Source organism: Amblyomma americanum, chromosome 8 (assembly GCF_052857255.1).
Source record: "Amblyomma americanum isolate KBUSLIRL-KWMA chromosome 8, ASM5285725v1, whole genome shotgun sequence".
Lineage (NCBI taxonomy): Eukaryota > Metazoa > Arthropoda > Arachnida > Ixodida > Ixodidae > Amblyomma > Amblyomma americanum.
The window spans coordinates 104,230,592-104,251,395 of record NC_135504.1 but is presented as its reverse complement, the minus strand read 5'-3'; the positions used below and the strand labels follow the sequence as shown (position 1 = coordinate 104,251,395).

At 48.2% G+C, this 20,804-nt stretch overlaps 1 long non-coding RNA gene across 1 annotated transcript in view; it reads left to right on the top strand.

Annotated features, from left to right (window-relative positions):
- Positions 1–18,958, top strand: part of LOC144100607 (uncharacterized) — a 56,410-nt gene extending 37,452 nt beyond the window's left edge. Inside the window, exons 2-3 of the long non-coding RNA XR_013307757.1 lie at positions 5,040–5,160; positions 18,811–18,958. This is a non-coding gene — a long non-coding RNA (uncharacterized LOC144100607). The remainder of the gene's footprint in view (positions 1–5,039; positions 5,161–18,810) is intronic.
- Positions 18,959–20,804: the final 1,846 nt, after the last annotated feature.

The window sequence follows — 20,804 nt, the reverse complement described above, 5'->3', positions numbered from 1 at the left end:
TGGGCCCACGAAATGAGTGCCAGTTGGATGCTCTTGTCTGGCCTTTTGAGGAGTTCGTTCCATCCATCTTCGGAGGGAGCTGGCAGTAAGGTTCGAGGGGGCGGATTTCCCGCGCAACCCCAGAGGATGTGAGCCTGGGTGGCGATTTCTCCCTGGGAACAATTTTGGCAGACGGGGTCGTATTCCCCGTCTGTGATGAGTGAAAGTCTAGAATGGCTAAGGATAGAGTGTATCTGCAACCTGCGGAGCAAGGTGGCTTGCGCTCGGTTCAAGTCGGGGTGTGGAGGCGGGAACTGGCGTCTCATCTCTCTGTAGAGGTTGGTAATTTCGGCAAAGGTCGGGGAGCCTCGGCAAGAGCGTCTGGGTCCGTGGGGCCGGCCGCCCGGTTGGTTAGTCCTCGGGCTAGTCGGTCAACCCCTTCGTTTCCAGAGTTTCCTGCGTGGGCGGGTACCCAGACCAGGTTGATCTTATGGTCGGGAGTGCAGCCGCGAAGGATGCGTGCAGCGGGGTGGCAGATAAAACCTGCCGAGTAATTTTGTATTGCTCTTTTGGAGTCGCTGAGGACTGTGCGCGTACGTGGGTCAGCGATGGCCAGCGCGATGGCGGTTTCTTCTGCCGCTGTCGGAGAGTGAGCTACTACTGTGGCGGCGGTGACGAGAGTAGACTGTGGCGTGGCTGCACAAGCCACTTATGTGTTTGCACTTTGCCGTGCAGCATCTACGTATATTGCGTGTTCGTCGGCAAGGTATGTGGCATCTAGTGCTTGGGCTTTCAGCTGACGGCGCGTATCATGGCGGTCAGGTAGCATGTTTTTGGAGATTGGTTTTATAACTAGGCGGCTATAGGCCCCTATCGGAATGGGCGTCGTGGGGTGGACGTCGCCTATGGGGTTGATGTTGAGACGGTCAAGTATGAGCCGCCCGTGTTTAGTGCGGGAGAGGCGGTGGATTTGGGCGGTCTTGTGTGCCTCTATGAGTTCTGTGAGCGTGTTGTAGATGCCGAGTTGGAGGAGGTGCTGTGTGCTGGCGTACTGAGGTAGCCCCAGTGCCGCTTTGTAAGCTGAACGTATAATGCTGTTCACAGCTTCCTCGTCCTTCCGGCGGAGGTGATAGTAGGGGTAGGAGTAGACTATCCTGCTAATGAGGAAAGCTTGCGTGAGCCGACAGAGGTCATCCTCCTTCATACCTCTGCGGCGGGTGCTGATGCGGCGGATAAGGCCGTTGATCTGGTTGGCTGTGGTGCGGAGGCGCTGAATGGCCTCCGAGTTTTGCGTGTTGTTCTGTATTAACATACCCAGAACGCGAATAGTGCGGACCGGAGGTATGGGATGTGTGTCGACTTGAAGCACAATAGGTTCTTGCGGGTCGGGGACAGGCAGGCGAGCTCGTCTGTCCCTGATGACTAGTAATTCGGACTTCGTGGAGGAGCATGTGAGCCCGTTAGCCTGTACAAAGGAGTGGACTTTATCGATTGCTGTTTGGAGGGAGTTTTGGATTTCCCCGTCAGAGCCAGAGTTGGTCCACAGGGTAATGTCGTCGGCATATATTGAGTGTTTAATGTGAGGTATCTTTTCCAGGAGCAGAGGGAGGCCTCTCATTGTAGTGTTGAAAAGGAACGGAGATAGGACTGCTCCTTGTGGTGTTCCTCGGGTGCCTAGTGTGATCTTCTCACTGTGGAGGTCTGCAATATGAAGTTCTGCTGTACGGTTATGAAGAAAGTCGGCGATGTAGTTGTAAGTGCGAGTGCCTACATTCATTTGTGAGAGGTTTGCCAGGATGGAAGCATGTGACACGTTGTCGAAAGCCTTGCTGACATCTAGGCTTAGGATGGTTCGTGTAGCTCGGATGGGTCTCGGATCGAGGATGTCGTGTTGGATTTGCCACATAATGTCTTGAGTGGAGAGGCCGGTTCTGAAGCCGATCACAGTGGGGGGGAAAAGGTCCTCTTGGTCTACGTGAGTGTGGAGTCTATTGAGTATGACGTGTTCCATGACCTTTCCCAGGCAGGACGTGAGCGAGATGGGCCGAAGGTTGCCCAGCTCGAGTCGTTTGCCTGGCTTAGGTATGAAAACCACTTTGGCATGCTTCCAAGTGTCTGGAAGGCGACCCTCATGCCAATGTTGGTTGAAGAGGTCCGTGAGTGCTTCGACGGACTGATCTTCGAGGTTACGAAGCATCTTGTTGGTTATGTGGTCGTCGCCAGCGGCCGCGGTGGTTTTAATCTGGTTGAGGGCGGCGCGGACTTCTCCTGCCGTGATGTCGGCGTCCATGTTGGTGTTCTGAGCACCCGTGTATCCTGAAGAGGTGGGAATTTCAGTGGAAGTATTGATGTATTTGTCTTTCAGGGTAGCGAGGAGTTCCTCATTTGTTCCCTGAAAAGCGTGTATGACACGGGTGAGGTTCTTGTGAGATGTGGATTTGGTGTGAGTTGGGTCCAGTAAATGTCTGAGCAAGAACCACGAGTTTTTGCGTCCTAACTGGCCGTTAAGACGGTCGCAGGTTGGATGCCATTGCTCGTGACTCAGTTTGACGGAGTAAGCTTCGATCTCTCGCTCGAGGCGAACGAGAAGGAGCTTGAGGGGTCGATTGTGCTTTTGGCAGAGCCAGCGAGCCCTAAGACTGCGCTGGGCCTCCCACATGTGTATTAGTTTGGCGTCGGGAGAGGGGCCATCCTCGTTCTGGGTAGTCGTGGAGGTGGCATTGGCGGTGTCTTCGAGAAGTGCGTTTGCCCATGCGTCCAGGTCGTCTATAGGGGCCGAAGTGCGTTTGGCGCGCACGTATCGGAAGGCGTCCCAGTTAGTGTGCCTGATTGTTCGGTTGGGGGCTTTGCTGTGTGTAGCCGTGAAGGTTGTGCTGAGAACATAATGGTCGCTACCTATGTTCATGTCGAGGTTTTCCCAGCGTGCGTCTGGGATGTTGCGGGCGAAAGTGAGATCGGGGCAGCTGTCCTGTGTGACACTGTTTCCAATGCGAGTAGGCCTGTCGGGGTCTAGGAGTAGTGTCAGGCCCAGTGTTTGGGCTGTCTCCCACACTTTGGCTCCCTTACGACCGCATGCTTTGCGGGGGTAGCCCCACTCGGTATGCGGCGCGTTAAAGTCACCTAAGACTTCGTGGGGAAGGTCGTTCCAGTCGGTGGCGGTTCAGAAAAAAAATGAGGCAGTGAAGGTGGTAGTCCGAGCGCGTGGGCGCGCAACTTGAACTGGATGGCTGGTTCAATAAGATAAAGTACTGCTGCTGTGATGTATGGCGCTTGATTAAGGGATGAGAAAAAGAGCTTGCCGTACAGTGAAAGGCTGGAAATGCGACGTCGACATAAAAGCGTTGATAAACATGATTCTGTTTTTAGAGATGAAACGCTGTTGTTATACGAGTACGATGCATGAATAAATCTAACAGCGCGATTTTGAACTGATTCTAATGCGTTGGCGAGATATGCTTGGTGCAGGTTCCAGATGGGCGACGCGTATTCAAGTTTTGGCCTAACAAGTGATTTATAAGCTAGTAATTTTACATGTGCTGGGGCGTTTCTAAGATTGCGTTTCAGAAAGCCTAAGGTTTTGTTAGCTGCGGAGATAATGTTAGTGACGTGTGTGCTCCAAGACAAATCATGAGATAGGGTTACTCCTAGGTATTTGTAAGACTGCACCAGTTCTAGGGGTGTGTTAAGAATTGTGTAAGGGAAGGAAAAGGAACTGCGCCGGCGGGAGAAGGATATGCATTTACATTTGTTGGCATTTAGCGTCATTAGTGAATTATTGCACCATTCTGAAACACTGTTTAGATCGTTCTGGAGAGCAGATTGGTCAGATGTGTTATTGATAGTGCGGTAAATGACGCAGTCATCTGCGAACATGCGTATATTAGAGGAACTACACTGAGGTAAATCATTAGTGTATATTAAAAACAACAGAGGACCAAGGACAGATCCTTGGGGCACGCCGGAAGTTACTGGGAGGGGGCTAGATAAATTGTTGCTGACCAAGACTATTTGCGTACGATTAGATAAAAATTCCTGTATTCATATTATAACGTTAAGGTCCAGGTTTATCAGTTGAAGTTTTAGTAGCAAGCGCTGGTGAGATACTTTATCAAAGGCTTTCGCGAAATCCAGATAGATTGTGCCAGTTTGACACCCTGTATATAGACTGTCCCAGCTAATTTTAGCCAGAGTTAAAAAGTATTCCCCGGCACTTTAAGACGACGCGGCCAAATGCATGTTGCTGGCTGTTGTATTGAGCAACTCACATCATTTTTTATATTTGGATTAATCTCTTAATTAGTCGAGACTAATTAACCGACATCGCAAGCAAAGAAGATAGGCGAAAAATCCAAAGGGAAAGTTTGAGAACAGTCCACGAAACGCCCAACTGAACAGTTTCTACTTGCCATCTATTACGTATCGGGTTTTTTTCGCTCTCTGCAGGTGCCAGCGAAATGCGAAAAATACCACGTGATATGTTCTCTTGAGCGCCACGATTGCAGCGCTCTCAAACGTTCTGCCCAACAAACAGCTCATTTAGCCCGGTGTGCTGCTGCTTTAAAGGTGACAGGGCTGCGACGCGGGTGCTGGCTGTGCGATTATGCTAGCGCCAAGGACCGTTTTCTGGTCGCTATCATAGAGCGCCGCAAGGGAAGTATACCACTGGCGTAAATCCCACAGCCAGCTGCTGCGTCGCTTCCATGTCACCATTGAGAATGCACCACACCGGGCTAAATGATCTGTTTGTTTCTACACGGGAACACGGAACGTTTGGGAGCGCTGCTATCGCGGCGCGCAAGTGGGCTTGTCACGTGGTTTTCTTTTGTATTTCGCGGACATCTGCAGTGAGCGAAAAAAAGCAGGTACGTAAAAGATGTAAAGTTAGCCAAATACTTGCCAAATAGAAAAGCTTGCCCACATTCTTTAGCAACATGTGTGAAGAAGCCGCTGGAATGAAGGGAGGGAAGTAGGCGTTCTAAATTGTTTCTAAGGGCTGGAGTCGAAACTGAGTAGATAGTGATGTCCTCTGACACTGCTACCATAATGAATCTCTATTATAGCTCTCCCTGCTTAGGTTTGAGTACAGTGACGCCACCAGGGTAATGGAAGTTTTACACGCTGCCCTGATCATTGCCATGGGAACCTTGGCCAACTGTGACTCAGTTCGAATCTTTTGCGACGGTAAGTCCGCTTAAATTATTCTGTGGTAGAATGCAGTGTGTAATGTGCTCTCAGAGATCTAAACATAGACATGAATCACACGGCACAGTTCCAGTTCGCGATGAGCTGTTGACACTGACGTCATTAAACCACCAATTTTCTTTCTCACAAGGCAGCGCAAAAATTGTGACAAGGCTGTGTATATGCGTAGATGGAAAGCTCCGATTGTCCGTACTTTTGTCATAGCCTGGAGTCTCGGAAGAAGGCAGTCGGTCACGCTTGTAGAGACGTACAGGTTTTTTTCCGGTTTAGTTGATTTTGCTATCCTTGAATAAAATCTAAGCAATATCTCGGCTTCCCACAAAGTGCGTTTTAAGAGTGAAAAGGTAACAACGGCATCAAAAATATTACTGTCAAACTGCCATACCTAGGTCTTGTATCAACTGAGTGTTTATGTATGCCTTTCCTTGGGAAAGAGAATGTTGACATGAATAAATCATATCGAAAGTAATGCTAATTAGTTGGAGATATCTTTAATAAAAAATAAATACATGAATCTTGTGTGTGATTCAGTGCCAGTGGGAATTTTGCCAAAGTTCTTTTTTTCGAACATTGGCATTTAGGAGTGCCAAAGTTCAGGCAGGCGGTAGTCCTATACCTTACAGCATCCCGCTTGCGCCGGCTGCACTAAAAGTTCTCCCATTCTGTCTATAAAATGTGTGGGCACCAATTTGCTGACGTTATCGGCCAGCGTGTTCGTGGGCAGTGTCCAAAGCGCATTCTACGTTCGTTGGGCCAGCCGCATGCCTTCGAGCTCTCACCTCCCGGCTATGTTTCGAAGCGTTTCGAAGCGTTTGGGGGTTATCACGACCGCCCGTTGTACCGCATGACGGCAAAGATAGGCGCAGTGAAAGCATAGTATGGTCAAGGATCCCCCGACCCACACTCCGCTCAGCGGGCACCCAACCTGAAGACGACAAAACCACTGCGAGAAGTGTTCTAAGGGTAGAAATGTGATCACGGAACGGCGCAACAAGCGAGCCGTCCTGGGACGTCTGTATGACAGCTAAGCTGTAAAAGCAATTGCTCTAGAAATGCTTTCCTGTCTACCATGACTTTTTAAGCGCTGAATGCGATGCAGCTTAGTCGGTAAAAAAAAATTCTGGAATTCTGGTTTGCTTTTTAATTAGCTGTAAATAACGTTCGAAGATATGAAAGGCAGTTATAAGATTGTCTTGAAATAGCAGAAAACAATATGCAATACACATATAACAAAAACTATTTCCCGCAACAGTAGCAGTCTGCACTAGGAAAACACCGTTGTTGTAAAAATGAAACATGAAAAATAAACATGCTTGCTCATTGTAAATGTGGCGAGATTTCTTTTCATCTTTAATTTAGAAAGAGCATGGGTAATTTAGAAAGAGCATGGGATTTTTCAATAGCAAATTTCTTCTCAGATACATTGCTTCATAGTGCGCTGTTTAAAAGCTTATACAATACCGAAGTGATATTGCCGCCAATATTTGCAGTGTTTGTTCGTTTTTCAAATCTGCCGCGACACCACCTTATCGCTTTGTTTGCGACGCAAGACGCGACTAGATTTATCTCGATTGATCGCAGCCAGGCAAAGCTGATTCTACGTTGTTCCGGAATGTTCTAGTAACTTTGCGCCCTTTATCTCGAATGTTCGCTATCAGCTTTAAATTGAGCACGGCCGACAGCGGCGGGCATTCTGTTCGACGACCGCCGAGCACGCTTGTCACTTCGCCGCCGCCGAGTGATTCAGTCCATTTTGGGTGCAAGTCAGCCCAATAAACAGTTCTTTTAGAAGATCCTTTCGTCCGTCTTCATCGCTGCTTCGACTGCCGTCACCACTGCGTGACATCTGGTGGAGGTGCGGGGTAGCCTTCCATGTTCCGGACGCCCCCTTCAAGTCGTGAAGCCAGCCCTGAGCGCTTCGCACCCGAGGACGAGCCAGCAGCTCAGCGAGCCAGCCGACGTCTCCAGGGAGAGGAGCCTGAGTTCGGGAAACTGCCGGACCGCACAAGACAGCGAAAAGACGCGGCTACGAGCACCGCAATCGCGCCGAAGATGTCGACACCGATCATACTGCAGCAGCCGCGGGTGCCGCCAACTTTCAATGGATCCCTAGGCGAAGACCCTGAAGAATGGTTGGATCAATTTGAGCGCGTGGCGTCATTCAACAAGTGGGATGATGCGGCTAAGATTGGACACGTTTTTTTCTCATTGGATGGCTCCGCACGCACGTGGTACGAAAACTACGAGTCGTCCCTTACGACATGGGAGCTATTCAAGAGAGAACTATTGAAGGTATTCACCATTGTCGTGAGGAAAGAAAGAGCCGAACGACTCCTCGAGTCCAGGATCCAGCTTCCGAATGAGCCCGTCCGCAGTTACGTCGAGGAGATGAAGCGCCTATTTCGCCGCGCCGATCCCGGGATGACCGAGGAAAAGAAAGTTCAGTTTTTAATGCGCGGCGTAAAAGAACAACTCTTTGCAAGCCTCGTCCGCCAGCCGCCAAAAACAGTCGAGGAGTTCATGCAAGAAGCCTGCACGATTGAAAAGACCCTCGACGTTCGAGCTCGGCAGTACAATCGCCCTTCCTCTGCCTGTGCAATCCGTTCGGACACGCCGGCCACCACCAGCGACAGCTTGCGGGAAGTTATCCGCGAAATCGTCCGAGAGGAGCTACGCCGATTACTGCCATCTTCCCCACAGCCACAAGCAGCGACTCTGATGGATGTGGTACGGGAAGAAGTGCAACAGGCACTTGGCACCCCGACTGCCACAGAACCGCTGGCCATGACCTACGCCGCTGCAGTAAGTACTGCTCAGCCCCAGCGACAACCCCCACGTCCTCCCCGAGATGAGCCAATCGTTCCACAACGCCGCCTCCCAGCCCCCGCCCGCCCAGTCTATGACCGACGCTCAAGCCCCAGGAAATGCGACGCCTGGAGGACTTCCGACAACCGGCCGTTGTGCTTCCATTGCGGTGAGGCCGGCCATATTCTTCGTCACTGCCCGTACCGACGTATCGGTCTTCGAGGATTTGCCGTTAACGCCCCACGACCACGCTTCGGACAACGTCCGCACGAAATCGACGAGTACCTGCGTCGAGAAGAGTACACGCCGAACCGCTTTTCGCGCTCACCATCGCCGTCAACCTCACGCTTTGCGTCGCCACGCCGCAGCTACGCAGCCGCGGTACGAGGAAGGTCGCCCAGCCCCCGTAGGGGAAACTAAAGGCAGCAACCTCTGGAGGTGAGGTTGCTCACGAGCTAAACGCCGAAGATCCTCCACCGACCACGCCCCATGAAGACGCTGCACCCGCGACGCCGCATGAAGAACCGACACTCGCTGCACCGACGCCGCACACAATGAGAACCTCGACCACGACGCAAGCTACCTTGAAATCGACGCCGCCACCCAGAGGAGCTTCGACCACACGCCCAACCCGTGACTCGCATACGCGACGAAGCCGTGACCCGACGCCGAGAGCGACATGCAATGCAAGAGCCAGGACCTCCAACCTAGAAGTGACTATCGACGGCCGGAAAGTTACCGCTCTAGTCGACACAGGAGCCGATTACTCGGTGATGAATGGAACATTCACTGCGCAGCTCAGAAAAGTCACAACGGCTTGGGACGGCCCACAAATTCGCACCGCTGGGGGCCACCTCATTACGCCATCAGGACGATGCACAGCGCGAGTGACTGTCAAAGGACATACCTATCCTGCGACCTTTGTTGTGCTACCGCAATGCTCCCGCGAAGTGATCTTGGGTATGGATTTCCTTAATGAGCATCAGGCGATCATCGACGCTTTCGACGGACGAAGCCATCGCTTCGATGAAAACTCAGGAAAATCACGTTGCCCTAAGTGTCCTGGAGGAAGAAGTGAGCGTCCCACCCCGTTCAAGCTTTATCGTGACCGTAGGCGCCACGAAAGCCATAAACACTGAAGCCATCATCGAGGGGAACATGCAGTTGCTACTAGACCGAGGAATCAGCATCGCAAGAGGCATCGCACATTTCCGCAATGGCCAGGCCGAAGTACTGCTGACTAACTTCAGCGAAGAATACCGGCATATTAACAGAGGAACGACGATTGCTTTCTACGACGAAATATCTGACGTACGAGATTCCTTCGCCCTCTCCGACCCCTCCGCAGAAGAACCTCCTGACCAAGAGAACTCGCCCACTTTCGACATCAACCCAGCCCTGCACCGGAACAGACAAGACCAGATCCGCAATTTGCTTCAAAACTACAGTGAGTGCTTTTCGACATCGCCGAAGGTGCGACAGACGCCAATTGCCAAGCATCGCATTATAACGGATCACCACGTCCGACCTCTCCGTCAAAGCCCCTACCGTGTGTCTCCGCGAGAACGACAAGCCATCCGGGACCAAGTCGAAGAAATGCTTCGCGACGACGTCATCCAGCCTTCAAACAGCCCATGGGCGGCACCGGTTGTTCTAGTGAGAAAGAAAGACGGCGCACTTCGATTCTGCGTGGATTACCGCCGCTTGAACAACATAACAAAGAAGGACGTCTACCCCCCTCCCCCGCATCGACGACACACTGGACCGCCTCTGCAACGCCAAATATTTCTCATCGATGGACCTCAAGAGCGGCTACTGGCAAATTGAGGTCGACGAAAGAGATCGCGAGAAGACAGGATTCATAACTCCGGATGGGCTGTTTGAGTTCAAGGTGATGCCATTTGGTCTCTGTTCCGCACCAGCGACGTTTCAGCGAGTAATGGATACAGTGCTGGCAGGCCTGAAGTGGGAGATTTGTCTGGTATATTTAGATGACGTCGTTGTCTTCGCCTCGAACTTTGAAGAGCACCTCAAAAGACTTCGAACAGTACTAGACGCAATCAAGTCGTCTGGCCTAACCTTGAAAGCAGAGAAATGCCACTTTGCCTACGAAGAGCTGCTGTTTCTAGGCCACATCGTTAGCAAGGAAGGAGTACGCCCAGACACGCAGAAAACAGCCGCTATTGAACAGTTCCAACCGCCGGCCGATAAGAAAGCAGTGCGCAGATTTCTCGGACTATGCGCATATTACCGACGATTTGTGAAAAACTTTTCGCGCATCGCCGAGCCCCTGACCCAACTGACGAAGGCAGACGTGCCGTTTAAATGGGAAGCGCCGCAAGCAGAAGCCTTCAAGGAACTTCAGCGTCGTTTACAGTCCCCACCGATCCTTGCGCATTTTGATGAAAACGCCGATACTGAAGTTCATACCGACGCAAGCAGCGTGGGACTAGGTGCCGTTCGCGTTCAAAAAAGTGACGGGCTGGAGAAGGTCATCGCATACGCTAGCCGTTCCCTTTCTAAGGCCGAGGCTAACTATTCGACCACTGAGAAGGAGTGCCTTGCCATCATCTGGGCTACGTCGAAATTCCGCCCCTACCTCTACGGACGGCCGTTAAAGGTGGTCAGCGACCACCACGCACTCTGCTGGCTTGCCAATTTGAAGGATCCCTCTGGCCGACTGGCTCGATGGAGTCTGCGTCTCCAGGAGTTTGACGTCACCGTCGTTTACAAGTCCGGACGCAAGCACACTGACGCCGATTGCCTCTCACGAGCCCCTGTAGATGCACCGCCGCTGGACGACGATGAGGACGCCTTCCTGGGACCCATCAGCGCAAGCTCCTTTGCTCAGCAGCAACGCTCGGACCCCAACCTAAAAGGCCTCATCGAGTACCTGGAAGGCAAGGTTTCTTCACCCCCCGCTTCATTCAAGCGAGGACTGTCTTCTTTCTGTGTGCAGAATGAGGTCCTTGTGAAGAAGAACTTTACAGCGAACAAAACAGCCTACCTCCTTGTTGTACCTACTTGTCTCCGCGAAGAAGTTCTACAGGCTTCACACGACGAGCCGACAGCTGGACATCTCGGGTTTACTCGCACCCTCCGCCGCATTCAAGACAAGTATTACTGGCCCCGACTGTCTGCCGATGTCGCACACTATGTGAAAACATGCCGAGATTGTCAGCGACGAAAGACTCCTCCCACACGACCAGCAGGATTTCTGAACCCCATTGAACCTCCCTCAAGACCCTTTCAGCAGATTGGCATGGACTTGCTTGGCCCTTTTCCAACGTCAACATCTGGAAATAAGTGGATCATCATAGCGACCGACTACCTGACCCGCTACGCCGAGGCGAAAGCCCTACCGAACGGAGCAGCAGCAGAAGTGGCCAAATTTTTCGTGGAGTGCATTCTTCTTCGACACGGCGCCCCCGATGTGCTCATCACGGACAGAGGAACAGCATTCACGGCGGAACTAACGCAAGCCATCCTGCGCTACAGCCAAACCAGCCACCGGAGGACAACTGCATACCATCCGCAGACCAACGGACTGACCGAGTGCCTGAACAAAACCATCGCCGATATGCTCGATATGTATGTCGATGCCGAACATAAAACCTGGGATGTCATCCTGCCTTACGTCGTCTTCGCCTACAACACCGCAGTGCAGGAGACCACCCAGATGACGCCTTTTAGGCTCGTCCATGGCAGGGATGCCACGACCACGCTAGACGCCATGCTGCCCAACGTTACAGAAGAAGAGAACGTCGACGTTGCCGCCTACCTTCAACGCGCAGAAGAAGCTCGAAGGCTTGCCCGATTACGGATCAAAGATCAGCAGCGGTCCGACGCCAGACGCTACAACCTACGAAGACTCAACGCGGAATACAAGCCAGGAGACCAAGTATGGGTGTGGACGCCCATTCGCCGCCGTGGATTGAGTGAAAAGCTTTTGCGCCGCTATTTCGGCCCATACAAGGTTCTTCGTCGGCTGGGTGAACTGGATTATGAAGTCATCCCTGACGCAATGACTGCATCCCAGCGACGCCGCGTACGACCAGAAGTTGTCCATGTAGTCCGTCTGAAGCCGTATTATGCGCGCTAAAGGCCGCTGCATTTCCATGCTCTATTTTCGCAAGATCCGTTTTTTTTCCCTTACTAGTCGCATTATTTGTTTTAATGCATCGGGTCGATGCTTCTTTGAGAGGGGAGTAAGGCCGCCAATATTTGCAGTGTTTGTTCGTTTTTCAAATCTGCCGCGACACCACCTTATCGCTTTGTTTGCGACGCAAGACGCGACTAGATTTATCTCGATTGATCGCAGCCAGGCAAAGCTGATTCTACGTTGTTCCGGAATGTTCTAGTAACTTTGCGCCCTTTATCTCGAATGTTCGCTATCAGCTTTAAATTGAGCACGGCCGACAGCGGCGGGCATTCTGTTCGACGACCGCCGAGCACGCTTGTCACTTCGCCGCCGCCGAGTGATTCAGTCCATTTTGGGTGCAAGTCAGCCCAATAAACAGTTCTTTTAGAAGATCCTTTCGTCCGTCTTCATCGCTGCTTCGACTGCCGTCACCACTACGTGACAATATTTTCTAAAAGGGCTGATGATTTGTGAGTGTGTTTTTTAGAGCCTCCACCTCTCCATATCTTGCAACTGGACTATGTGAGATGTCATAGCGATTGCAGCTGATTTGGTGCCGGATTGGACCAATTAAATGTGACACAACCATCCCCACGCTGCCACGGTGTTCTGTTCGTTCATTGTAAACGCGACATTAGGTGTCCCATATATTCCTCTCACAACATGCGTTTAACCACTGGACGCTGAACATAACCAAGCTGTGCATTCTTGATTATTTGTATCGCTTCGCAGGTGAGCCCGCGAAACTTGAATCCACCGCAAAAATCACGCTGTAACGTGAAAATCAAACGCAAATGCGGTGACATCAATTAAAGTTCGCCGCTTGGTACTGTTAGCATTGATGCGGTGTTTTTACGTACGACATTTCCTACATCATATAATTACACACTACTGAGGCTTCTCAAGCGATGTTCATTCCCGCACTCGCAATTTCTTGCACATTGAAATTGGCCGCGTCAGGTCAAAAATAAAAACTATAAAGGTTCTTTTCGGGCAGTTGCTGCATTTTGAGCCTAAGAAACGGAGCAGTGCCAAAGCGTGCACCCGCAGACGCAGAAAGGACAAGATACATGAACTGACTGTGACATGAAATTTTCAGAAGGTAGACGCACCTTAAATAGGGCGAGGAACAGAGGTGGAGAGGAGGAGAGCGAAAAATCCTGAAAGATAATCGCTAGCACAAGCAAGAAACAAGACAAAAACTCAAACGTTCGCTGCTTCTTAGAAGTCGACCTCTGCTGAAAAGTGTGATAAAGAAGGAGTGCTGATGTAAGTGTCGCCATATCTCCTAATATAGTATGCTTCTAGGCGAACACGTGCAGTCTTGTCGGCACTGTTACCTATAATCGTAGTCTCACCCAAACAAGCCATGCAGCCTCTTCACTTACTTGCGTGCGCACATAAATGTGCATACTTCTATTCTAACTGAATTTAAGTTCGGGCATGTTTCCCTATTGTTCGTTGATGCAACGGCCGGTTTCGCCCACATAAACTTTTCACCACGTCATGGGAATTGCATAAATCACGCCTGTTGAGCACTTCACAAACTGAATGTCATGTCGTATCTGGCATCCTCTAGTTTCGTTTTTTAAGCCGCAAATGCACACGCACATGTTTTCCGGCTTGCTGGGTGCCGAAAATACAACGGACACACCATGCCTGTTAGCCACATCCTGGATGTAGTGCGAAGTCTTGTGTAAGTACGGCAAAACCACAGGCTTATTGACCTTCCGACGTTCACCATTTATTCGTCTTGATCTATTTTTAAGTTTCTGAAGCAGGGTTTCAGCAACATTAATCAAGGCCAAAGGGGGAAATCCGCCGCCAAAAGTTGGCTATTCTGATTCTGTAAACTGCTTTGCATCTGATGCGGGCACAAATGTGTGAGACAGGATTCCATACAGCGCGACGCACTGGCTCTTTTGACAGTCTTCGAGTGTGCTGAATCATAAGGCAGCAAGTTAATTTTCGCACGAGTTTAATAGCCATAGCAGACTTATCTTTCAGAGGACGTTAGTTTCGAATCTAAAAATTGTAAACAGCTGCTTCAGGAAATTCATGTGTAAAGTTCACTCCCAGTCCATTGTTGTTAAATGTGTCTAATACTTCGCCTAGTGTAGATGGGTAGGCGAAAGCAGTCTGCTTTTGTAGAAGAACTAAAAAATCGACAACATATATAAAAACATTTAAAACCACCCTCACCCAATAAGATACCTAACTGCTGATCTACTTTTGCTTAAGAGTATCGCAGAAAATTGGAGCCACGCATGACCCAATGCAAATTCCATTGCGCTGCAAAAAGGGCAGGCTGTCAAAGTCGAAGACGATAACAGTAAATCTCAAGTAAAGCTGCAATAGAGACAAAATTATCTACCGACACGCTTGATGAGTTCTGGAAAGACACGTCACCGTTTGCTTCAGTACATTCTTTCACAACAAACACAAGCTGATCATGAGGGACCCAATCTTGATCTTGAGGGGCAGCCCTGTAAAAGCGTCGTGGGGACGTGTTAAAAGACTGTGCAGATTAATGCGATGAGAACTGTGGCGGCAAGTCCGCATTTTTCAAGATTTGCTTCGTTTGCTTTGACGCGCTTACCACCACGTACGGCTCGCTCCCAGAAAGCTAGCGTCACTGAGGAAAACCTGAAAAAAGATGTAGCGCAAAAGAGACGAGCACGGGAGGGAGACAGAACAAAGATGAACGCTTTGTAGTCTTTGTCGTGTCTCCCTCTCGTGCTCGTCTCTTTTGCGCTACATCTTTTTTAAGGTATGTGTCGCCAACTCGCCCAGCAACACGTTTTACTGGAGAAGACAGCTGCTCACTTCACAGAGTTCCACTGGAGATGCGTCTTGAACGTGCTGCTGTTTTGCTCGGGCAACAAGGAAGTGACACAAGGTAGGAAGAAAATTCTAACCATCCTAGGAAATGTTTCGTTTTCTGGAATCGTAATGATCCTTCCGCAGAAAGGCCTTAAACTTGGAGCCTAGTGTTTCAGCAACTCAGCTGATTGCAGTGAACATAAAAATGGCCTTGAAAGCAAGAAATGAAGAGGACCGAAACCTTGTCTTCTAGAATGCGTCTACTGTGTGCGGAAGTGCTCTGAAAATTATGTGGTGGCGCTGAAGAAGGAAAACACCTAAATTATGTCTTATCTCTGTTTAAGAAATTAACCTTATGTTTGTTCAAGCAGAGATGGAGACGGGCTCTGTTGTTCATGAGCCGATGGGTATGTACAATGAAAAACAGCAGGCGGTAATTATTAACAATTTTGTTCCTGCCAAAAACTGCCGTTAGAAAAAAGTCAATGTTCATGAATTTCTGTAAGGATTTTAATATTGGCTCACGTTCCAGGGATATACTAAATAGGAGAGGTAATAACCTAAATGTTTTCTTCACAGCGAAGACCCATAAGCCAGAAATCTATTTTCGTACAATTCATAGCAAGGAAGAATCGTAGTAGAGGAATGTTACTTGAGAACTATTTTTATTGTCGTTGACAACCTGCCTTTTTGCACCGTTATGGAATTTGTATTGGGTGATGCGCGGCTCCAATACTGTGCGACGTTTTTAGCAAAAGCAGATCAGCAGTTAGATAGGCACCTTAAGAGGTAGGGGCTAGTTTTAAAGGTATTTAGATATGTTGCCGATTTTTAGCGCTTTCAAAAGTAGACGACCCTCAACTGCTCTTCTACAGCAGGTGGTTTTACACGCTTTTAAGAAACATATTCTCAGGCTAAAATTTACCCATGAATTGCCTGACTCAGCTGATTTGCAGTTTTAGATTTGAAACTAACGTTCTCTTAAAGACACATTTGCTGGGGTTATTTCCCTTGTGCAAAGAATGATTTGCTGCCTTATCGTTGGGCACACTCGAAGACTGCCAAAAGAGCCATTGCGTCGCACTGTATGGAATCCTGTCTCAAAAGAATCATGCCCGCATCAGATGCACAGCAGTTTGCAAAATCTGATTAGCCGACTTGTGGCTGCGGGATTCCACCCTTCGGTTTTGATTACTTTTGCTGAATCCGTGCTTCAGAAACTGAAGAATGGAACAAGAAGAGTGGATGGGGATCGTCGGAAGTTCGATAAGCCTGTGGGTTCGCCGTCCTTGTACAAGACATCGCACACCATCAAGACAGTGGACAACAGTCATGGTGCATACGTTGTATTTTCGCCACACAACAAGATGGGAAAGTTATGCCCATGCATTTGCGGCTGCATAAAAGAAAAATAAATAGGATGCCAGATACGACATGACACTCCGTTTGTGAAGTGCTCAACAAACGTGATTTATGCAATTCCTATGATGTGTGGAAAGGTTTATGTAGGCGCAACCTGCCGTTGCATCACCGAACGATTAGGGGAACATGCTCGAAATTTAAGTCAATTAAGAGATAACTGCGAACATTTAGCTGCGCAAGTAAGTGCAGATGATGCGTGGATCGTTTGTGTGGGGCTAGGATTAGAGGTAAGAGTGTCGAGAAGAGTGTGCGTATTAGCCTGGAAGCATACTATATTAAGAGATATGACAGCACTTCCATCAGCACTCCCTCATTATCACCCTTTTCAGCAGATATCGGCTTCTTAGAAGCAGCTAACGCGTGAGTTTTAATGTCCTGTTGCTTGCTTGTGCTAGCTATTATCTTTCAGGATTATTCGCTCTCCTCCTTTCAACTCTGTTCCTCGCCTTAGTTAAGGTGCGCCTTCCTTCAATAAAATTTAACTGATAGTCAGCGCTTGTGTATTGTCCTTTCCTCGCCTGTGGATGCATGCTTTGGCACGCTGCTACGTTTCTTAGGTTAAGATAAAGAGGCGCAACAACCATCATAACATTTGGGTCACCATAAAAGATGTCAAGTAATTTGATGAATCCACAGTTCTTAGCTCTCACAGTTAGAAAAAAGCAAAATGCTGTGAGAAGACGGTATTTATACCGGTGGATCTTAATGCCGATGATCCACATGTACACACAGTCGCCGCGTGGTAAAAGAAAAAATCGAGTGCGGCAGCACCAACGACAAGGTTTCCACATTCTACGTTACAAGGGCGTGATGTTTTTTCATGCTCCTTTCCTGTAGACGCGTTTATGTCTTAGCCCCGCTGCTGATGTTGCGCTTATGCAATATTGGCTATGTTATATATAAAAAAAGCTTACAGTGTTTTGTTTTGAGTCGCATTACTAGCACTTCAACTCATCGCATGTTTCCGGTGATACACCCCCAGCTTCTTGAGCGCACGGGTTTAAGATACGGTGTTTATAGTGCTATTGCTGTAGTTGACCTTGTCCCTAATTGCGCAATGTAGCTTTGCCGGTAGTAAAGTGGGCTGTGATGTATCGTTGATAATGTTGCTCTGGACGAAACGAGCGGCGTGCGTGCTCCTGCTTTAAAGGTTCTTCACGTCGTCAATAAACAGTGGCCCATAATTTTGCTAACTGAATTGATCGAGGGGCTTGAAGTTATCGACCCATAACAGTTGCAGCTTAGTGAAGGGTGCGCCATAATATTACATAATTACCTATTACACAACAGTCTTGAAAACCATATATCATACGGTTGTACCTTTTTTAAACAGCCACATCTACCTTCATTACTTTTCATCAGCAGGAGTCGACATTTTCACAGTGAAGGCTGTGTTTGCGAGATACGCAGGTACCTTCTTTAGGCTTTCCATGTCTCTATACAGATATTATTTACTGAGAGCAAAGCGAATTCGTCATAACTGTCTATATTAGGTCTGTTAAATTACCACAACAGTTGTTCAAACTCATTACTTTGTCTTCGGCTGATATTGGCGGGAAACATCTGCGTCAGTTAGGAAAATAGAAAAATCCAGGTACTGAACTGCTTCATTCACATTATTTCCCTAAATATATAGTGATGTCGAGGCCAAAAGAATAATTTGAATAGCAACAGCTTGTTTGAAAAGCACTTCGTTGTCATGCAGCGCCTTTGTCACAATTGGAGCTGTATGTACATATATAGGAGCTGTGTTTTCTGTTTCCTCTTTTAATCGCTCAGTTAGTTAGCGCGAGCTTACCCTATACCCATGAATTCTGGGCATAATCATTTTATTTAATAGGAACCTCTATATGAACGTAAGATTTCACTATACCGATCAATATGGCTGGAGATCTGCCGCCGGCAGGTTTGCATTTTTTGCTATTAACGTTTTCGCTGCCGTGCAAAGTGTTCCCCATTGGTTTTTTATGGTATCCTAACTGCTCGATGAGGGTGACGGAAAGACTACAAAAGTAAGTTCCTGCTGCATAAGAATAGAATAGACCATTACCATCAATATTTCTATAGGAATACTCGAAAATATTGCAATTGTCAAAACTTTTAATCAAGAATGTTGCTCATAGCTCTGGCATTAATGGCCGGAGAATCTCATGGATATGTCCTTGAAAGGACTAAAATTTAATTGCAGTTTAGCGACAGGAATGTGCAGTGACAGCTGCAGAATTTTCCGTGCGCTGTGATCACTGAACGAAACATCTATGCGAAGATAACAGGTGGCCAACCTGTAAACAGTGAAAGTAGAAGTAATATAAGGCGCAATCGGCGGGAGCTAATGGAGAAGGTTCTTTTGTTCGTGACATTTATGCCAGAAGGCACAGTTGGACTCCCCCCCTCCCCCCCTCCAATGCTCTCCTTTTATTCTTTACATGTATCACTAGAGTGCTATAGGCCTAACGAGCAAAAGTTAATATGCCTGGAAGATTTCCTCGTTGAAGATACGTGCCCAGATGCACTTCATATAATATGCTTAAAAGGAGCATGCCGGTGCCACTGCAAACTCGGATTCTTCCGGAGGACGGACTACGCATGCGTACCGGAGAGAGAATGCCGTGAGTAAGCATGAACCAATGGTATTGACGTCACCCCATAAAGCGTGTTTTATAGTTCCACGGAGTATAAGTGAGGAGGCGCTCTGAGGGTTAGCAGAATACTCTTGGGAAATGCTTACTGGCATCATTAAGATCAAGGGCTAGGCGATGACGGTTTTCTTATGGTTGAGTGTAAGACCGGCGCGGATATTGGTTAGCGTTTACGGTTTTGGGTGTCACTGTGCTTTGCCAAATATGACAGAAAAGACAAGTTTATCCCCATAAAGCAAGGTATATATATATATATATATATATATATATATATATATATATATATATATATATATATATATATATATATATATATATACTTTTTGACAGCACGCGTAGTCAATAGTAGTAATTTTTGTAGCAAGCCTTTGATTTGTGCAAGTTGGTTGTAGCATGACATTGTTTACGCAAAAAGCGTACAGGCGCTAAAAGACAGAGACAGCACACACACAAGACAGGATTGGCGCCAACTTCCAACTAACGAAAGGGTAAGGCAGCACAAGATTGTTATAAAGAATGCTTATGGCAGCCACATGGCCACCCACTGCAAAAGCAGCAAGTGCCGTCCGGGATTAGAAAATAATAAATTCATTTCAAGGTCTAAAGACAGATTAGAGCGGGAAATCATCGACGATTAATACAGAAAGCAGAGGGGTCATATCTGCATAAGCAAGCCATCTGCTCGTTTTGAGAAGAAGAGATCAGTTTTCTCAGTGGTTCAGTGTCAGCGATATAATCATTGCTTTTTATTTTTGGCACTTGGGCTTTTGTTATGTCACCACTTCTAGATATCAACGCTTGTATTTGTTCTGCTTTTATTTGTGCCTGCTCATGTGGTTATTAAGGGATTTTTTTCATGAATAAACTTAGTTGGCAATGACGCCTATCCTGTCTTGTGTGCATGCTCCCCCCGTCTTTTAGCGTTTGTACGCTTTTTGCGTAAACAATGTGAGTAACGCTTCGTGCCAGTGCAGACGAAAATGAAGTGCACGAAGGAATGCATCTGTTCAAGTTTCCTGCTTACGTCACATTGTTATGAACAACTACTGCTCCAATACGAGGGGTACTTCTGCATAGTAAGAATGAAATATTATAAGCTCGAGAAATGCCATGCTGGTTAGGGCTGCAGTTCTTAGTTGCCTAAAACCTATGCTGTAAAGAACGCTGAAAATGACGTAGAGTAGAGGCTCAATACTCTTCGAACAATTTTAGGTAAGGAGCTCATATTAGATGCACTTATGAATAATGCATGTCCAGTTAAGGATGTAGAATGCTTCTCATCTGCCCCTAACGCCTTTGTTTTTGTAGTTTAAAGTTAAAAGCTAATAAGAAGACGTGAACCAAGGCGTTCTGGATACGGAGTGCTAAGATCTCCTTAGGTGACGTCCCGTGATGGTGGTTATGTTTGAAAATATTAATTCGAAATCCTTTAATGGCTCAAACTCGTGGTGACCGTCCGCCCGGTCACGTTACCTCGCGGTGATCGACCGTCGATTACATCGCCACCTAGGTCATGTGACCCACCTAAGCACGTGACCCAGGTCATATAACCCAGGTCACATGGCGCCATGCTCGCGCAAGCTGCTCTTCTCCTCTATCAAGAAATGAACTCAAGCACAGCACATTCGAATCAGTGCTTTGAGTCACAAACGGTTTTCGCGTTCCAGCAGTTAAGAGATATCTAGGTGGCTCCAACGAATTTTTGTAACATACTTTGTGTCGACGACGAAGCAGAAGAAATCAAAAGCGTACAGAAAAAAAAACCCTGGCCGGCCTGGCCGGGTTCAGCTCTT